Below are 19,115 nucleotides of genomic sequence, written 5' to 3'. Positions count from 1 at the left end.
AGATGTGTGCTTTTTTTGGTTCACAATATCTTTCCCTCTCTGTAGATGATCAAGCCACGTGTGGTCAGGATGGCCGAGTGGTCTAAGGCGCTGCGTTAAGGCCGCAGTCTCTCCTGGAGGCGTGGGTTCGAATCCCACTTCTGACAAAACTTTAAGTCCATTTTGTCTCTGAGTTCTTTTAGAATCTCAGCTAAAAATTGGCAGTGCATATAATATCTGAATAAGTAACAAACTTCAGTTTCAACTGCAAATTAATTTGCCCAATTCTGTCTTCAAGCTCGTATAATATTCTTCTAGCACTCGTGGTGTTTCATGTGTTTTTTGGGGGGTGCTTAAAAAGTCCCTTTTATTAATGAAATGGGTTACATTCAGACTTGTGATATTTTTGGTTTCCAATAAGTAGATTGTTAATTTTATGTAACCTCATTTTCTAATGCTCCATTCAAGAGATGTTTCCACTATGAAATGCAGAGCAAGGGGAAAGAGCACAAGTGATAGAGCGAGTGAGTGAGAAGGGGTGTTGAGGAAGGAGAGAATGAAACAAAGACAGAGTGAGTGAACGGCAGGTAGGCCTAGACGAGGAGACTAGAAGTGAAGGCGACATACTTTTCCCTGCTTTTGACCTCCCACCCATCCCAAACCGACCACAAACGTACCATCTATGCAACGTTGGTATGCAGAAATTCACGCCTCAGCCAGTGAGGGTAAGTCCCAGGCCAGGGGCTAGAGAGCAAAAGACTGCATGTGCTCAGACGTTCCCTGCTAGGGACAGTTGATCTGAAACAAGGTCTGCTCTCTTGTATCCAGCAAGGATCTAGAAATCCTGCATGAATCTGCAAGGCACAATGACAGCATACATTTGCATAATATGCCCCACCTTCTGCCTTCCTACTTCCTGTGCAGTAGTTGTTTGTGTAGAGAGAGAGGTCGCATGCAAGGTAATTTTGTGAGTAGGATACAGGACCCTAAATAGCTGGTGAGAGGTATGAGGTATTCTAAAAGCATAAAAATTGTACACCTGTGAAATGAAATGCTTTTACATGTGATCTTCTGTGTTTACTGTCCTGTGCATAAAGTTGCACCTTGTGTTTGAAGGTTTAAATTATTTCAGGCTTGCATGGAGGCAGAAATTTCTGAGTGACTTTTATACATTTCTTCAGACTCTGCACTGTCAGGATGGCCGAGTGGTCTAAGGCGCTGTGTTTAGACCGTAGTCTCCTCTGGAGGCGTGGGTTCGAATCCCACTTCTGACATGACTTTTGGAGATGTAATCTCCTTTTTCAGGTTAACATCTGATGGAAGTTGCATCTGTTGGTCTTCACCTGGGATGTGATTTCGTCCTCATCTAGTCAAGAGAGCTGGGGTTTCTCATATATTTCGGTTGTATAAAGTCTTGCTGACAAAGTGCAGTCCTTACTATATGAGCATAGGACCCATGTAAGAGCTCATCTGGAAGAGTCATGCTCTTGTATGCCCTGGCCAGACAGGCCATGCAAATATGGAAGAATGCCTAGCATCTGGTAGACAGTTGGACTCCAGCACACTTACGGCAATTTCCTCAGGGCTGTGATCAGGGGCTGCTTAGATTTGCGTATTCCACCCTATGTTGTGACATTGAAATTCCTTGTTGAATTTGCTTTAGCTAACCAAGAGGTGGCTGTTGACTCAATTTCAAAGCAGCTTTGGGCCTTTCAAGTGGCGGTTAATAGCACTTTCTCTTTGTACGCCTTAAAGGTCTAAAGAGTTCTTCATAGGTACTGCTCTCTATGGATTGTTCAAAGATCTGTTGGAAGTACTTATAATAGGATAAATAAATTGAGGGCATGCCTTTTCGGTACCCCACTTGCATGGCTGTCTGGCCTGTGGAAGGTTTCACAAATGCAAGTCAGGATGGCCGAGTGGTCTAAGGCGCTGCGTTCAGGTCGAGTCTCTTCTGAAGGTGTGGGTTCAAATCCCACTTCTGACAATTGTGTGTTTACTCTACTTTTTTCTTGGGAGAGAAAAAATCAGATCATTTCCCTCACATGGGCTTATATGGTTGTCTACTTGGAAAAGTGCAGTGAGTTTTTTTCTTGCTCTAGCCACTCATGACCTAAGATGTGTGCTTTTTTTGGTTCACAATATCTTTCCCTCTCTGTAGATGATCAAGCAACGTGTGGTCAGGATGGCCAAGTGGTCTAAGGCGCTGCGTTAAGGCCGCAGTCTCTCCTGGAGGCGTGGGTTCGAATACCACTTCTGACAAAACTTTATGTCCATTTTGTCTCTGAGTTCTTTTAGAATCTCAGCTAAAAATTGGCAGTGCATAAAATATCTGAATAAGTAACAAACTTCAGTTTCAACTGCAAATTAATTTGCCCAATTCTGTCTTCAAGCTCGTATAATATTCTTCTAGCACTCGTGGTGTTTTATGTGTTTTTTGGGGGGTGCTTAAAAAGTCCCTTTTATTAATGAAATGGGTTACATTCAGTCTTGTGATATTTTTGGTTTCCAATAAGTAGATTGTTAATTTTATGTAACCTCATTTTCTAATGCTCCATTCAAGAGATGTTTCCACTATGAAATGCAGAGCAAGGGGAAAGAGCACAAGTGATAGAGCGAGTGAGTGAGAAGGGGTGTTGAGGAAGGAGAGAATGAAACAAAGACAGAGTGAGTGAACGGCAGGTAGGCCTAGAAGAGGAGACTAGAAGTGAAGGCGACATACTTTTCATTGCTTTTGACCTCCCACCCATCCCAAACCGACCACAAACGTACCATCTATGCAACGTTGGTATGCAGAAATTCACGCCTCAGCCAGTGAGGGTGAGTCCCAGGCCAGGGGCTAGAGAGCAAAAGACTGCATGTGCTCAGACGTTCCCTGCTAGGGACAGTTGATCTGAAACAAGGTCTGCTCTCTTGTATCCAGCAAGGATCTAGAAATCCTGCATGAATCTGCAAGGCACAATGACAGCATACATTTGCATAATATGCCCCACCTTCTGCCTTCCTACTTCCTGTGCAGTAGTTGTTTGTGTAGAGAGAGAGGTCGCAGGCAAGGTAATTTTGTGAGTAGGATACAGGACCCTAAATAGCTGGTGAGAGGTATGAGGTATTCTAAAAGCATAAAAATTGTACACCTGTGAAATGAAATGCTTTCACATGTGATCTTCTGTGTTTATTGTCCTGTGCATAAAGTTGCACCTTGTGTTTGAAGGTTTAAATTATTTCAGGCTTGCATGGAGGCAGAAATTTCTGAGTGACTTTTATACATTTCTTAAGACTCTGCTCTGTCAGGATGGCCGAGTGGTCTAAGGCGCTGTGTATAGGCCGCAGTCTCCTCTGGAGGCGTGGGTTTGAATCCCACTTCTGACATGACTTTTGGAAATGTAATCTCCTTTTTCAGGTTAACATCTGATGGAAGTTGCATCTGTTGGTCTTCACCTGGGATGTGATTCCGTCCTCATCTAGTCAAGAGAGCTGGGGTTTCTCATATATTTCGGTTGTGTAAAGTCTTGCTGACAAAGTGCAGTCCTTACTATATGAGCATAGGACCCAAGTAAGAGCTCATCTGGAAGAGTCATGCTCTTGTATGCCCTGGCCAGACAGGCCATGCAAATATGGAAAAATGCCTAGCATCTGGTAGACAGTTGGACTCCAGCACACTTATGGCAATTTCCTCAGGGCTGTGATCAGGGGCTGCTTAGATTTGCGTATTCCACCCTATGTTGTGACATTGAAATTCCTTGTTGAATTTGCTTTAGCTAGCCAAGAGGTGGCTGTTGACTCAATTTCAAAGCAGCTTTGGGCCGTTCAAGTGGCTGGTTATTAGCACTTTCTCTTTGTACGCCTTAAAGGCATAAAGAGTTCTTCATAGGTACTGCTCTCTATGGATTGTTCAAAGATCTGTTGGAAGTACTTATAATAGGATAAATAAATTGAGGGCATGCCTTTTCGGTACCCCACTTGCATGGCTGTCTGGCCTGTGGAAGGTTCCACAAATGCAAGTCAGGATGGCCGAGTGGTCTAAGGCGCTGCGTTCAGGTCGCAGTCTCTTCTGGAGGTGTGTGTTCAAATCCCACTTCTGACAATTGTGTGTTTACTCTACTTTTTTCTTGAGAGAGAAAAAATCTGATCATTTCCCTCACATGGGCTTATATGGTTGTCTACTTGGAAAAGTGCAGTGAGTTTTTTTCTTGCTCTAGCCACTCATGACCTAAGATGTGTGCTTTTTTTGGTTCACAATATCTTTCCCTCTCTGTAGATGATCAAGCAAATGTGGTCAGGATGGCCGAGTGGTCTAAGGCGCTGCGTTAAGGCCGCAGTCTCTCCTGGAGGCGTGGGTTCGAATCCCACTTCTGACAAAACTTTAAGTCCATTTTGTCTCTGAGTTCTTTTAGAATCTCAGCTAAAAATTGGCAGTGCATATAATATCTGAATAAGTAACAAACTTCAGTTTCAACTGCAAATTAATTTGCCCAATTCTGTCTTCAAGCTCGTATAATATTCTTCTAGCACTCGTGGTGTTTTATGTGTTTTTTGGGGGGTGCTTAAAAAGTCCCTTTTTATTAATGAAATGGGTTACATTCAGTCTTGTGAAATTTTTGGTTTCCAATAAGTAGATTGTTAATTTTATTTAACCTCATTTTCTAATGCTCCATTCAAGAGATGTTTTCACTATGAAATGCAGAGCAAGGGGAAAGAGCACAAGTGATAGAGCGAGTGAGTGAGAAGGGGTGTTGAGGATGGAGAGAATGAAACAAAGACAGAGTGAGTGAACGGCAGGTAGGCCTAGAAGAGGAGACTAGAAGTGAAGGCGACATACTTTTCCCTGCTTTTGACCTCCCACCCATCCCAAACCGACCACAAACGTACCATCTATGCAACGTTGGTATGCAGAAATTCACGCCTCAGCCAGTGAGGGGGAGTCCCAGGCCAGGGGCTAGAGAGCAAAAGACTGCATGTGCTCAGACGTTCCCTGCTAGGGACATTTGATCTGAAACAAGGTCTGCACTCTTGTATCCAGCAAGGATCTAGAAATCCTGCATGAATCTGCAAGGCACAATGACAGCATACATTTGCATATATGCCCCACCTTCTGCCTTCCTACTTCCTGTGCAGTAGTTGTTTGTGTAGAGAGAGAGGTCGCAGGCAAGGTAATTTTGTGAGTAGGATACAGGACCCTAAATAGCTGGTGAGAGGTATGAGGTATTCTAAAAGCATAAAAATTGTACACCTGTGAAATGAAATGCTTTCACATGTGATCTTCTGTGTTTATTGACCTGTGCATAAAGTTGCACCTTGTGTTTGAAGGTTTAAATTATTTCAGGGTTGCATGGAGGCAGAAATTTCTGAGTGACTTTTATACATTTCTTAAGACTCTGCACTGTCAGGATGGCCGAGTGGTCTAAGGAGCTGTGTTTAGGCCGCAGTCTCCTCTGGAGGCGTGGGTTCAAATCCCACTTCTGACATGACTTTTGGAGATGTAATCTCCTTTTTCAGGTTAACATCTGATGGAAGTTGCATCTGTTGGTCTTCACCTGGGATGTGATTCCGTCCTCATCTAGTCAAGAGAGCTGGGGTTTCTCATATATTTCGGTTGTATAAAGTCTTGCTGACAAAGTGCAGTCCTTACTATATGAGCATAGGACCCATGTAAGAGCTCATCTGGAAGAGTCATGCTCTTGTATGCCCTGGCCAGACAGGCCATGCAAATATGGAAGAATGCCTAGCATCTGGTAGACAGTTGGACTCCAGCACACTTACGGCAATTTCCTCAGGGCTGTGATCAGGGGCTGCTTAGATTTGCGTATTCCACCCTATGTTGTGACATTGAAATTCCTTGTTGAATTTGCTTTAGCTAGCCAAGAGGTGGCTGTTGACTCAATTTCAAAGCAGCTTTGGGTCTTTCATGTGGCTGGTTAATAGCACTTTCTCTTTGTACGCCTTAAAGGTCTAAAGAGTTCTTCATAGGTACTGCTCTCTATGGATTGTTCAAAGATCTGTTGGAAGTACTTATAATAGGATAAATAAATTGAGGGCATGCCTTTTCGGTACCCCACTTGCATGGCTGTCTGGCCTGTGGAAGGTTCCACAAATGCAAGTCAGGATGGCCGAGTGGTCTAAGGCGCTGCGTTCAGGTCGCAGTCTCTTCTGGAGGCGTGGGTTCAAATCCCACTTCTGACAATAGTGTGTTTACTCTACTTTTTGCTTGAGAGAGAAAAAATCTGATCATTTCCCTCACATGGGCTTATATGGTTGTCTACTTGGAAAAGTGCAGTGAGTTTTTTTCTTGCTCTAGCCACTCATGACCTAAGATGTGTGCTTTTTTTGGTTCACAATATCTTTCCCTCTCTGTAGATGATCAAACAATTTTGGTCAGGATGGCCGAGTGGTCTAAGGCGCTGCGTTAAGGCCGCAGTCTCTCCTGGAGGCGTGGGTTCGAATTCCACTTCTGACAAAACTTTAAGTCCATTTTGTCTCTGAGTTCTTTTAGAATCTCAGCTAAAAATTGGCAGTGCATATAATATCTGAATAAGTAACAAACTTCAGTTTCAACTGCAAATTAATTTGCCCAATTCTGTCTTCAAGCTCGTATAATATTCTTCTAGCACTCGTGGTGTTTTATGTGTTTTTTGGGGGGTGCTTAAAAAGTCCCTTTTATTAATGAAATGGGTTACATTCAGTCTTGTTATATTTTTGGTTTCCAATAAGTAGATTGTTAATTTTATGTAACCTCATTTTCTAATGCTCCATTCAAGGGATGTTTCCACTATGAAATGCAGAGCAAGGGGAAAGAGCACAAGTGATAGAGCGAGTGAGTGAGAAGGGGTGTTGAGGAAGGAGAGAATGAAACAAAGACAGAGTGAGTGAACGGCAGGTAGGCCTAGAAGAGGAGACTAGAAGTGAAGGCGACATACTTTTCCCTGCTTTTGACCTCCCACCCATCCCAAACCGACCACAAACGTACCATCTATGCAACGTTGGTATGCAGAAATTCACGCCTCAGCCAGTGAGGGTAAGTCCCAGGCCAGGGGCTAGAGAGCAAAAGACTGCATGTGCTCAGACGTTCCCTGCTAGGGACAGTTGATCTGAAACAAGGTCTGCTCTCTTGTATCCAGCAAGGATCTAGAAATCCTGCATGAATCTGCAAGGCACAATGACAGCATACATTTGCACAATATGCCCCACCTTCTGCCTTCCTACTTCCTGTGCAGTAGTTGTTTGTGTAGAGAGAGAGGTCGCAGGCAAGGTAATTTTGTGAGTAGGATACAGGACCCTAAATAGCTGGTGAGAGGTATGAGGTATTCTAAAAGCATAAAAATTGTACACCTGTGAAATGAAATGCTTTCACATGTGATCTTCTGTGTTTATTGTCCTGTGCATAAAGTTGCACCTTGTGTTTGAAGGTTTAAATTATTTCAGGCTTGCATGGAGGCAGAAATTTCTGAGTGACTTTTATACATTTCTTAAGAATCTGCACTGTCAGGATGGTCGAGTGGTCTAAGGCGCTGTGTTTAGGCTGCAGTCTCCTCTGGAGGCTTGGGTTTGAATCCCACTTCTGACATGACTTTTGGAGATGTAATCTCCTTTTTCAGGTTAACATCTGATGGAAGTTGCATCTGTTGGTCTTCACCTGGGATGTGATTCCGTCCTCATCTAGTCAAGAGAGCTGGGGTTTCTCATATATTTCGGTTGTATAAAGTCTTGCTGACAAAGTGCAGTCCTTACTATATGAGCATAGGACCCATGTAAGAGCTCATCTGGAAGAGTCATGCTCTTGTATGCCCTGGCCAGACAGGCCATGCAAATATGGAAGAATGCCTAGCATCTGGTAGACAGTTGGACTCCAGCACACTTACGGCAATTTCCTCAGGGCTGTGATCAGGGGCTGCTTAGATTTGCGTATTCCACCCTATGTTGTGACATTGAAATTCCTTGTTGAATTTGCTTTAGCTAACCAAGAGGTGGCTGTTGACTCAATTTCAAAGCAGCTTTGGGCCTTTCAAGTGGCGGTTAATAGCACTTTCTCTTTGTACGCCTTAAAGGTCTAAAGAGTTCTTCATAGGTACTGCTCTCTATGGATTGTTCAAAGATCTGTTGGAAGTACTTATAATAGGATAAATAAATTGAGGGCATGCCTTTTCGGTACCCCACTTGCATGGCTGTCTGGCCTGTGGAAGGTTCCACAAATGCAAGTCAGGATGGCCGAGTGGTCTAAGGCGCTGCGTTCAGGTCGAGTCTCTTCTGAAGGCGTGGGTTCAAATCCCACTTCTGACAATTGTGTGTTTACTCTACTTTTTTCTTGGGAGAGAAAAAATCAGATCATTTCCCTCACATGGGCTTATATGGTTGTCTACTTGGAAAAGTGCAGTGAGTTTTTTTCTTGCTCTAGCCACTCATGACCTAAGATGTGTGCTTTTTTTGGTTCACAATATCTTTCCCTCTCTGTAGATGATCAAGCAACGTGTGGTCAGGATGGCCGAGTGGTCTAAGGCGCTGCGTTAAGGCCGCAGTCTCTCCTGGAGGCGTGGGTTCGAATCCCACTTCTGACAAAACTTTATGTCCATTTTGTCTCTGAGTTCTTTTAGAATCTCAGCTAAAAATTGGCAGTGCATAAAATATCTGAATAAGTAACAAACTTCAGTTTCAACTGCAAATTAATTTGCCCAATTCTGTCTTCAAGCTCGTATAATATTCTTCTAGCACTCGTGGTGTTTTATGTGTTTTTTGGGGGGTGCTTAAAAAGTCCCTTTTATTAATGAAATGGGTTACATTCAGTCTTGTGATATTTTTGGTTTCCAATAAGTAGATTGTTAATTTTATGTAACCTCATTTTCTAATGCTCCATTCAAGAGATGTTTCCACTATGAAATGCAGAGCAAGGGGAAAGAGCACAAGTGATAGAGCGAGTGAGTGAGAAGGGGTGTTGAGGAAGGAGAGAATGAAACAAAGACAGAGTGAGTGAACGGCAGGTAGGCCTAGAAGAGGAGACTAGAAGTGAAGGCGACATACTTTTCATTGCTTTTGACCTCCCACCCATCCCAAACCGACCACAAACGTACCATCTATGCAACGTTGGTATGCAGAAATTCACGCCTCAGCCAGTGAGGGTGAGTCCCAGGCCAGGGGCTAGAGAGCAAAAGACTGCATGTGCTCAGACGTTCCCTGCTAGGGACAGTTGATCTGAAACAAGGTCTGCTCTCTTGTATCCAGCAAGGATCTAGAAATCCTGCATGAATCTGCAAGGCACAATGACAGCATACATTTGCATAATATGCCCCACCTTCTGCCTTCCTACTTCCTGTGCAGTAGTTGTTTGTGTAGAGAGAGAGGTCGCAGGCAAGGTAATTTTGTGAGTAGGATACAGGACCCTAAATAGCTGGTGAGAGGTATGAGGTATTCTAAAAGCATAAAAATTGTACACCTGTGAAATGAAATGCTTTCACATGTGATCTTCTGTGTTTATTGTCCTGTGCATAAAGTTGCACCTTGTGTTTGAAGGTTTAAATTATTTTAGGCTTGCATGGAGGCAGAAATTTCTGAGTGACTTTTATACATTTCTTAAGAATCTGCACTGTCAGGATGGCTGAGTGGTCTAAGGCGCTGTGTTTAGGCTGCAGTCTCCTCTGGAGACGTGGGTTCGAATCCCACTTCTGACATGACTTTTGGAGATGTAATGTCCTTTTTCAGGTTAACATCTGATGGAAGTTGCATCTGTTGGTCTTCACCTGGGATGTGATTCCGTCCTCATCTAGTCAAGAGAGCTGAGGTTTCTCATATATTTCGGTTGTATAAAGTCTTGCTGACAAAGTGCAGTCCTTACTATATGAGCATAGGACCCATGTAAGAGCTCATCTGGAAGAGTCATGCTCTTGTATGCCCTGGCCAGACAGGCCATGCAAATATGGAAGAATGCCTAGCATCTGGTAGACAGTTGGACTCCAGCACACTTACGGCAATTTCCTCAGGGCTGTGATCAGAGGCTGCTTAGATTTGCGTATTCCACCCTATGTTGTGACATTGAAATTCCTTGTTGAATTTGCTTTAGCTAGCCAAGAGGTGGCTGTTGACTCAATTTCAAAGCAGCTTTGGGCCTTTCAAGTGGCTGGTTAATAGCACTTTCTCTTTGTACGCCTTAAAGGTCTAAAGAGTTCTTCATAGGTACTGCTCTCTATGGATTGTTCAAAGATCTGTTGGAAGTACTTATAATAGGATAAATAAATTGAGGGCATGCCTTTTCGGTACCCCACTTGCATGGCTGTCTGGCCTGTGGAAGGTTCCACAAATGCAAGTCATGATGGCAGAGTGGTCTAAGGCGCTGCGTTCATGTCGCAGTCTCTTCTGGAGGCGTGGGTTCAAATCCCACTTCTGACAATTGTGTGTTTACTCTTCTTTTTTCTTGAGAGAGAAAAAATCAGATCATTTCCCTCACATGGGCTTATATGGTTGTCTACTTGGAAAAGTGCAGTGAGTTTTTTTCTTGCTCTAGCCACTCATGACCTAAGTTGTGTGCTTTTTTTGGTTCACAATATCTTTCCCTCTCTGTAGATAATCAAGCAAATGTGGTCAGGATGGCCGAGTGGTCTAAGGCGCTGCGTTAAAGCCGCAGTCTCTCCTGGAGGCGTGGGTTCGAATCCCACTTCTGACAAAACTTTAAGTCCATTTTGTCTCTGAGTTCTTTTAGAATCTCAGCTAAAAATTGGCAGTGCATATAATATCTGAATAAGTAACAAACTTCAGTTTCAACTGCAAATTAATTTGCCCAATTCTGTCTTCAAAATCGTATAATATTCTTCTAGCACTCGTGGTGTTTTATGTGTTTTTTGGGGGGTGCTTAAAAAGTCCCTTTTATTAATGAAATGGGTTACATTCAGTCTTGTGATATTTTTGGTTTCCAATAAGTAGATTGTTAATTTTATGTAACCTCATTTTCTAATGCTCCATTCAAGAGATGTTTCCACTATGAAATGCAGAGCAAGGGGAAAGAGCACAAGTGATAGAGCGAGTGAGTGAGAAGGGGTGTTGAGGAAGGAGAGAATGAAACAAAGACAGAGTGAGTGAACGGCAGGTATGCCTAGAAGAGGAGACTAGAAGTGAAGGCGACATACTTTTCCCTGCTTTTGACCTCCCACCCATCCCAAACCGACCACAAACGTATCATCTATGCAACGTTGGTATGCAGAAATTCACGCCTCTGCCAGTGAGGGTGAGTCCCAGGCCAGGGGCTAGAGAGCAAAAGACTGCATGTGCTCAGACATTCCCTGCTAGGGACAGTTGATCTGAAACAAGGTCTGCACTCTTGTATCCAGCAAGGATCTAGAAATCCTGCATGAATCTGCAAGGCACAATGACAGCACACATTTGCATAATATGCCCCACCTTCTGCCTTCCTACTTCCTGTGCAGTAGTTGTTTGTGTAGAGAGAGAGGTCGCAGGCAAGGTAATTTTGTGAGTCGGATACAGGACCCTAAAAAGCTGGTGAGAGGTATGAGGTATTCTAAAAGCATAAAAATTGTACACCTGTGAAATGAAATGCTTTCACATGTGATCTTCTGTGTTTATTGTCCTGTGCATAAAGTTGCACCTTGTGTTTGAAGGTTTAAATTATTTCAGGCTTGCATGGAGGCAGAAATTTCTGAGTGACTTTTATACATTTCTTAAGACTCTGCTCTGTCAGGATGGCCGAGTGGTCTAAGTCCCTGTGTTTAGGCCGCAGTCTCCTCTGGAGGCGTAGGTTCGAATCCCACTTCTGACATGACTTTTGGAAATGTAATCTCCTTTTTCAGGTTAACATCTGATGGAAGTTGCATCTGTTGGTCTTCACCTGGGATGTGATTCCGTCCTCATCTAGTCAAGAGAGCTGGGGTTTCTCATATATTTCGGTTGTATAAAGTCTTGCTGACAAAGTGCAGTCCTTACTATATGAGCATAGGACCCATGTAAGAGCTCATCTGGAAGAGTCATGCTCTTGTATGCCCTGGCCAGACAGGCCATGCAAATATAGAAAAATGCCTAGCATCTGGTAGACAGTTGGACTCCAGCACACTTACGGCAATTTCCTCAGGGCTGTGATCAGGGGCTGCTTAGATTTGCGTATTCCACCCTATGTTGTGGCATTGAAATTCCTTGTTGAATTTGCTTTAGCTAGCCAAGAGGTGGCTGTTGACTCAATTTCAAAGCAGCTTTGGGCCGTTCAAGTGGCTGGTTAATAGCACTTTCTCTTTGTACGCCTTAAAGGCATAAAGAGTTCTTCATAGGTACTGCTCTCTATGGATTGTTCAAAGATCTGTTAGAAGTACTTATAATAGGATAAATAAATTGAGGGCATGCTTTTTCGGTACCCCACTTGCATGGCTGTCTGGCCTGTGGAAGGTTCTATAAAAGCAAGTCAGGATGGCCGAGTGGTCTAAGGTGCTGCGTTCAGGTTGCAGTCTCTTCTGGAGGCGTGGGTTCAAATCCCACTTCTGACAATTGTGTGTTTACTCTACTTTTTTCTTGAGAGAGAAAAAATCAGATCATTTCCCTCACATGGGCTTATATGGTTGTCTACTTGGAAAAGTGCAGTGAGTTTTTTTCTTGCTCTAGCCACTCATGACCTAAGATGTGTGCTTTTTTTGGTTCACAATATCTTTCCCTCTCTGTAGATGATCAAGCAACATGTGGTCAGGATGGCCGAGTGGTCTAAGGCGCTGTGTTAAGGCCGCAGTCTCTCCTGGAGACGTGGGTTCGAATCCCACTTCTGACAAAACTTTAAGGCCATTTTGTCTCTGAGTTCTTTTAGAATCTCAGCTAAAAATTGGCAGTGCATATAATATCTGAATAAGTAACAAACTTCAGTTTCAACTGCAAATTAATTTGCCCAATTCTGTCTTCAAGCTCGTATAATATTCTTCTAGCACTCGTGCTGTTTTATGTGTTTTTTGGGGGGTGCTTAAAAAGTCCCTTTTATTAATGAAATGGGTTACATTCAGTCTTGTGAAATTTTTGGTTTCCAATAAGTAGATTGTTAATTTTATGTAACCTCATTTTCTAATGCTCCATTCAAGAGATGTTTCCACTATAAAATGCAGAGCAAGGGGAAAGAGCACAAGTGATAGAGCGAGTGAGTGAGAAGGGGTGTTGAGGATGGAGAGAATGAAACAAAGACAGAGTGAGTGAACGGCAGGTAGGCCTAGAAGAGGAGACTAGAAGTGAAGGCGACATACTTTTCCCTGCTTTTGACCTCCCACCCATCCCAAACCGACCACAAACGTACCATCTATGCAACGTTGGTATGCAGAAATTCACGCCTCAGCCAGTGAGGGGGAGTCCCAGGCCAGGGGCTAGAGAGCAAAAGACTGCATGTGCTCAGACGTTCCCTGCTAGGGACATTTGATCTGAAACAAGGTCTGCACTCTTGTATCCAGCAAGGATCTAGAAATCCTGCATGAATCTGCAAGGCACAATGACAGCATACATTTGCATATATGCCCCACCTTCTGCCTTCCTACTTCCTGTGCAGTAGTTGTTTGTGTAGAGAGAGAGGTCGCAGGCAAGGTAATTTTGTGAGTAGGATACAGGACCCTAAATAACTGGTGAGAGGTATGAGGTATTCTAAAAGCATAAAAATTGTACACCTGTGAAATGAAATGCTTTCACATGTGATCTTCTGTGTTTATTGACCTGTGCATAAAGTTGCACCTTGTGTTTGAAGGTTTAAATTATTTCAGGCTTGCATGGAGGCTGAAATTTCTGAGTGACTTTTATACATTTCTTAAGACTCTGCACTGTCAGGATGGCCGAGTGGTCTAAGGAGCTGTGTTTAGGCCGCAGTCTCCTCTGGAGGCGTGGGTTCAAATCCCACTTCTGACATGACTTTTGGAGATGTAATCTCCTTTTTCAGGTTAACATCTGATGGAAGTTGCATCTGTTGGTCTTCACCTGGGATGTGATTCCGTCCTCATCTAGTCAAGAGAGCTGGGGTTTCTCATATATTTCGGTTGTATAAAGTCTTGCTGACAAAGTGCAGTCCTTACTATATGAGCATAGGACCCATGTAAGAGCTCATCTGGAAGAGTCATGCTCTTGTATGCCCTGGCCAGACAGGCCATGCAAATATGGAAGAATGCCTAGCATCTGGTAGACAGTTGGACTCCAGCACACTTACGGCAATTTCCTCAGGGCTGTGATCAGGGGCTGCTTAGATTTGCGTATTCCACCCTATGTTGTGACATTGAAATTCCTTGTTGAATTTGCTTTAGCTAACCAAGAGGTGGCTGTTGCCTCAATTTCAAAGCAGCTTTGGGCCTTTCAAGTGGCGGTTAATAGCACTTTCTCTTTGTACGCCTTAAAGGTCTAAAGAGTTCTTCATAGGTACTGCTCTCTATGGATTGTTCAAAGATCTGTTGGAAGTACTTATAATAGGATAAATAAATTGAGGGCATGCCTTTTCGGTACCCCACTTGCATGGCTGTCTGGCCTGTGGAAAGTTCCACAAATGCAAGTCAGGATGGCCGAGTGGTCTAAGGCGCTGCGTTCAGGTCGCAGTCTCTTCTCTAGGCGTGGGTTCAAATCCCACTTCTGACAATTGTGTGTTTACTCTACTTTTTTCTTGGGAGAGAAAAAATCAGATCATTTCCCTCACATGGGCTTATATGGTTGTCTACTTGGAAAAGTGCAGTGAGTTTTTTTCTTGCTCTAGCCACTCATGACCTAAGATGTGTGCTTTTTTTGGTTCACAATATCTTTCCCTCTCTGTAGATGATCAAGCAACGTGTGGTCAGGATGGCCGAGTGGTCTAAGGCGCTGCGTTAAGGCCGCAGTCTCTCCTGGAGGCGTGGGTTCGAATCCCACTTCTGACAAAACTTTAAGTCCATTTTGTCGCTGAGTTCTTTTAGAATCTCAGCTAAAAATTGGCAGTGCATATAATATCTGAATAAGTAACAAACTTCAGTTTCAACTGCAAATTAATTTGCCCAATTCTGTCTTCAAAATCGTATAATATTCTTCTAGCACTCGTGGTGTTTTATGTGTTTTTTGGGGGGTGCTTAAAAAGTCCCTTTTATTAATGAAATGGGTTACATTCAGTCTTGTGATATTTTTGGTTTCCAATAAGTAGATTGTTAATTTTATGTAACCTCATTTTCTAATGCTCCATTCAAGAGATGTTTCCACTATGAAATGCAGAGCAAGGGGAAAGAGCACAAGTGATAGAGCGAGTGAGTGAGAAGGGGTGTTGAGGAAGGAGAGAATGAAACAAAGACAGAGTGAGTGAACGGCAGGTATGCCTAGAAGAGGAGACTAGAAGTGAAGGCGACATACTTTTCCCTGCTTTTGACCTCCCACCCATCCCAAACCGACCACAAACGTATCATCTATGCAACGTTGGTATGCAGAAATTCACGCCTCTGCCAGTGAGGGTGAGTCCCAGGCCAGGGGCTAGAGAGCAAAAGACTGCATGTGCTCAGACATTCCCTGCTAGGGACAGTTGATCTGAAACAAGGTCTGCACTCTTGTATCCAGCAAGGATCTAGAAATCCTGCATGAATCTGCAAGGCACAATGACAGCACACATTTGCATAATATGCCCCACCTTCTGCCTTCCTACTTCCTGTGCAGTAGTTGTTTGTGTAGAGAGAGAGGTCGCAGGCAAGGTAATTTTGTGAGTCGGATACAGGACCCTAAAAAGCTGGTGAGAGGTATGAGGTATTCTAAAAGCATAAAAATTGTACACCTGTGAAATGAAATGCTTTCACATGTGATCTTCTGTGTTTATTGTCCTGTGCATAAAGTTGCACCTTGTGTTTGAAGGTTTAAATTATTTCAGGCTTGCATGGAGGCAGAAATTTCTGAGTGACTTTTATACATTTCTTAAGACTCTGCTCTGTCAGGATGGCCGAGTGGTCTAAGTCGCTGTGTTTAGGCCGCAGTCTCCTCTGGAGGCGTAGGTTCGAATCCCACTTCTGACATGACTTTTGGAAATGTAATCTCCTTTTTCAGGTTAACATCTGATGGAAGTTGCATCTGTTGGTCTTCACCTGGGATGTGATTCCGTCCTCATCTAGTCAAGAGAGCTGGGGTTTCTCATATATTTCGGTTGTATAAAGTCTTGCTGACAAAGTGCAGTCCTTACTATATGAGCATAGGACCCATGTAAGAGCTCATCTGGAAGAGTCATGCTCTTGTATGCCCTGGCCAGACAGGCCATGCAAATATAGAAAAATGCCTAGCATCTGGTAGACAGTTGGACTCCAGCACACTTACGGCAATTTCCTCAGGGCTGTGATCAGGGGCTGCTTAGATTTGCGTATTCCACCCTATGTTGTGGCATTGAAATTCCTTGTTGAATTTGCTTTAGCTAGCCAAGAGGTGGCTGTTGACTCAATTTCAAAGCAGCTTTGGGCCGTTCAAGTGGCTGGTTAATAGCACTTTCTCTTTGTACGCCTTAAAGGCATAAAGAGTTCTTCATAGGTACTGCTCTCTATGGATTGTTCAAAGATCTGTTAGAAGTACTTATAATAGGATAAATAAATTGAGGGCATGCTTTTTCGGTACCCCACTTGCATGGCTGTCTGGCCTGTGGAAGGTTCTATAAAAGCAAGTCAGGATGGCCGAGTGGTCTAAGGTGCTGCGTTCAGGTTGCAGTCTCTTCTGGAGGCGTGGGTTCAAATCCCACTTCTGACAATTGTGTGTTTACTCTACTTTTTTCTTGAGAGAGAAAAAATCAGATCATTTCCCTCACATGGGCTTATATGGTTGTCTACTTGGAAAAGTGCAGTGAGTTTTTTTCTTGCTCTAGCCACTCATGACCTAAGATGTGTGCTTTTTTTGGTTCACAATATCTTTCCCTCTCTGTAGATGATCAAGCAACATGTGGTCAGGATGGCCGAGTGGTCTAAGGCGCTGTGTTAAGGCCGCAGTCTCTCCTGGAGACGTGGGTTCGAATCCCACTTCTGACAAAACTTTAAGGCCATTTTGTCTCTGAGTTCTTTTAGAATCTCAGCTAAAAATTGGCAGTGCATATAATATCTGAATAAGTAACAAACTTCAGTTTCAACTGCAAATTAATTTGCCCAATTCTGTCTTCAAGCTCGTATAATATTCTTCTAGCACTCGTGCTGTTTTATGTGTTTTTTGGGGGGTGCTTAAAAAGTCCCTTTTATTAATGAAATGGGTTACATTCAGTCTTGTGAAATTTTTGGTTTCCAATAAGTAGATTGTTAATTTTATGTAACCTCATTTTCTAATGCTCCATTCAAGAGATGTTTCCACTATAAAATGCAGAGCAAGGGGAAAGAGCACAAGTGATAGAGCGAGTGAGTGAGAAGGGGTGTTGAGGATGGAGAGAATGAAACAAAGACAGAGTGAGTGAACGGCAGGTAGGCCTAGAAGAGGAGACTAGAAGTGAAGGCGACATACTTTTCCCTGCTTTTGACCTCCCACCCATCCCAAACCGACCACAAACGTACCATCTATGCAACGTTGGTATGCAGAAATTCACGCCTCAGCCAGTGAGGGGGAGTCCCAGGCCAGGGGCTAGAGAGCAAAAGACTGCATGTGCTCAGACGTTCCCTGCTAGGGACATTTGATCTGAAACAAGGTCTGCACTCTTGTATCCAGCAAGGATCTAGAAATCCTGCATGAATCTGCAAGGCACAATGACAGCATACATTTGCATATATGCCCCACCTTCTGCCTTCCTACTTCCTGTGCAGTAGTTGTTTGTGTAGAGAGAGAGGTCGCAGGCAAGGTAATTTTGTGAGTAGGATACAGGACCCTAAATAACTGGTGAGAGGTATGAGGTATTCTAAAAGCATAAAAATTGTACACCTGTGAAATGAAATGCTTTCACATGTGATCTTCTGTGTTTATTGACCTGTGCATAAAGTTGCACCTTGTGTTTGAAGGTTTAAATTATTTCAGGCTTGCATGGAGGCTGAAATTTCTGAGTGACTTTTATACATTTCTTAAGACTCTGCACTGTCAGGATGGCCGAGTGGTCTAAGGAGCTGTGTTTAGGCCGCAGTCTCCTCTGGAGGCGTGGGTTCAAATCCCACTTCTGACATGACTTTTGGAGATGTAATCTCCTTTTTCAGGTTAACATCTGATGGAAGTTGCATCTGTTGGTCTTCACCTGGGATGTGATTCCGTCCTCATCTAGTCAAGAGAGCTGGGGTTTCTCATATATTTCGGTTGTATAAAGTCTTGCTGACAAAGTGCAGTCCTTACTATATGAGCATAGGACCCATGTAAGAGCTCATCTGGAAGAGTCATGCTCTTGTATGCCCTGGCCAGACAGGCCATGCAAATATGGAAGAATGCCTAGCATCTGGTAGACAGTTGGACTCCAGCACACTTACGGCAATTTCCTCAGGGCTGTGATCAGGGGCTGCTTAGATTTGCGTATTCCACCCTATGTTGTGACATTGAAATTCCTTGTTGAATTTGCTTTAGCTAACCAAGAGGTGGCTGTTGCCTCAATTTCAAAGCAGCTTTGGGCCTTTCAAGTGGCGGTTAATAGCACTTTCTCTTTGTACGCCTTAAAGGTCTAAAGAGTTCTTCATAGGTACTGCTCTCTATGGATTGTTCAAAGATCTGTTGGAAGTACTTATAATAGGATAAATAAATTGAGGGCATGCCTTTTCGGTACCCCACTTGCATGGCTGTCTGGCCTGTGGAAAGTTCCACAAATGCAAGTCAGGATGGCCGAGTGGTCTAAGGCGCTGCGTTCAGGTCGCAGTCTCTTCTCTAGGCGTGGGTTCAAATCCCACTTCTGACAATTGTGTGTTTACTCTACTTTTTTCTTGGGAGAGAAAAAATCAGATCATTTCCCTCACATGGGCTTATATGGTTGTCTACTTGGAAAAGTGCAGTGAGTTTTTTTCTTGCTCTAGCCACTCATGACCTAAGATGTGTGCTTTTTTTGGTTCACAATATCTTTCCCTCTCTGTAGATGATCAAACAACGTGTGGTCAGGATGGCCGAGTGGTCTAAGGCGCTGCGTTAAGGCCGCAGTCTCTCCTGGAGGCGTGGGTTCGAATCCCACTTCTGACAAAACTTTAAGTCCATTTTGTCGCTGAGTTCTTTTAGAATCTCAGCTAAAAATTGGCAGTGCATATAATATCTGAATAAGTAACAAACTTCAGTTTCAACTGCAAATT

At 43.4% G+C, this 19,115-nt stretch overlaps 12 non-coding genes across 12 annotated transcripts; all 12 read left to right on the top strand.

Annotated features, from left to right (window-relative positions):
* The first annotated feature begins 63 nt into the window (after nt 1–63).
* On the top strand, nt 64–146 carry TRNAL-AAG (transfer RNA leucine (anticodon AAG)). The gene has a single exon. It is a non-coding gene; the product is annotated as a tRNA-Leu (tRNA).
* A 1,024-nt stretch (nt 147–1,170) lies between these two features.
* On the top strand, nt 1,171–1,253 carry TRNAL-UAG (transfer RNA leucine (anticodon UAG)). Its single transcript has one exon. It is a non-coding gene; the product is annotated as a tRNA-Leu (tRNA).
* Nucleotides 1,254–4,254: 3,001 nt separating this feature from the next.
* TRNAL-AAG (transfer RNA leucine (anticodon AAG)) lies at nt 4,255–4,337 on the top strand. The gene has a single exon. It is a non-coding gene; the product is annotated as a tRNA-Leu (tRNA).
* Nucleotides 4,338–6,076: 1,739 nt separating this feature from the next.
* Nucleotides 6,077–6,159, top strand: TRNAL-CAG (transfer RNA leucine (anticodon CAG)). The gene has a single exon. It is a non-coding gene; the product is annotated as a tRNA-Leu (tRNA).
* A 191-nt stretch (nt 6,160–6,350) lies between these two features.
* On the top strand, nt 6,351–6,433 carry TRNAL-AAG (transfer RNA leucine (anticodon AAG)). Its single transcript has one exon. It is a non-coding gene; the product is annotated as a tRNA-Leu (tRNA).
* Nucleotides 6,434–8,445: 2,012 nt separating this feature from the next.
* TRNAL-AAG (transfer RNA leucine (anticodon AAG)) lies at nt 8,446–8,528 on the top strand. The gene has a single exon. It is a non-coding gene; the product is annotated as a tRNA-Leu (tRNA).
* Nucleotides 8,529–10,267: 1,739 nt separating this feature from the next.
* TRNAM-CAU (transfer RNA methionine (anticodon CAU)) lies at nt 10,268–10,350 on the top strand. The gene has a single exon. It is a non-coding gene; the product is annotated as a tRNA-Met (tRNA).
* Nucleotides 10,351–10,541: 191 nt separating this feature from the next.
* TRNAF-AAA (transfer RNA phenylalanine (anticodon AAA)) lies at nt 10,542–10,624 on the top strand. Its single transcript has one exon. It is a non-coding gene; the product is annotated as a tRNA-Phe (tRNA).
* Nucleotides 10,625–12,638: 2,014 nt separating this feature from the next.
* Nucleotides 12,639–12,721, top strand: TRNAL-AAG (transfer RNA leucine (anticodon AAG)). The gene has a single exon. It is a non-coding gene; the product is annotated as a tRNA-Leu (tRNA).
* A 2,012-nt stretch (nt 12,722–14,733) lies between these two features.
* On the top strand, nt 14,734–14,816 carry TRNAL-AAG (transfer RNA leucine (anticodon AAG)). The gene has a single exon. It is a non-coding gene; the product is annotated as a tRNA-Leu (tRNA).
* Nucleotides 14,817–16,830: 2,014 nt separating this feature from the next.
* TRNAL-AAG (transfer RNA leucine (anticodon AAG)) lies at nt 16,831–16,913 on the top strand. The gene has a single exon. It is a non-coding gene; the product is annotated as a tRNA-Leu (tRNA).
* A 2,012-nt stretch (nt 16,914–18,925) lies between these two features.
* Nucleotides 18,926–19,008, top strand: TRNAL-AAG (transfer RNA leucine (anticodon AAG)). Its single transcript has one exon. It is a non-coding gene; the product is annotated as a tRNA-Leu (tRNA).
* Nucleotides 19,009–19,115: the final 107 nt, after the last annotated feature.

Source organism: Lissotriton vulgaris, chromosome 8 (assembly GCF_964263255.1).
Source record: "Lissotriton vulgaris chromosome 8, aLisVul1.2, whole genome shotgun sequence".
Lineage (NCBI taxonomy): Eukaryota > Metazoa > Chordata > Amphibia > Caudata > Salamandridae > Lissotriton > Lissotriton vulgaris.
Note: the sequence above shows the minus strand (reverse complement) of the source record. Positions and strands in the feature narration are given on the sequence as shown.